The sequence below is a fragment of the Eimeria mitis genome, genomic scaffold (genome assembly GCF_000499745.2).
Source record: "Eimeria mitis Houghton genomic scaffold, Emh_scaff9731, whole genome shotgun sequence".
In the NCBI taxonomy this organism is placed as follows: domain Eukaryota; phylum Apicomplexa; class Conoidasida; order Eucoccidiorida; family Eimeriidae; genus Eimeria; species Eimeria mitis.
The window spans coordinates 939-1,422 of record NW_013577167.1 but is presented as its reverse complement, the minus strand read 5'-3'; positions in this window follow the sequence as shown (position 1 = coordinate 1,422).

Sequence of the window (484 nt, the reverse complement as noted above, 5' to 3'; positions counted from 1 at the left end):
CATAACTAATTCGAGATGCAACGTTTTTGCCTCTTTGTCTGTCACCTAGTTAATCTTCGGTATTCCCAGTCTAACACTTTACATGCAAGACAGGCATTTATATGTAGAAAAGAAGCGACCTAAGGCTCATCTAATTCAATACTTCTCGCTCGGTATACGACGCAAGCAGATAAAAAACTCTATATTCTGCAGGCATCTGTGTGCAGATTATTCGACAGGTTGCTGCAAGCAATCCATATTAACGCTGAACCGTTCCCATCTATCTCTACTCCTTTGCATACCTTGGTCAGAACTGAAAATATAAGACGAAAGACATCGAAAATAAGCCTTTCTTCTTGTTTGGCGTGAAGATTGGGGAGACTTTCGCGGGCCCCCCTTGTGACATGTGGCCTGCAGGTCCAATCGCTCGTTTCATGAGGCATCCATCTCTCGGCTGCAAGTAAATCATCGTGTCAAATGGTCAAAAACGCATGTAATATCATTA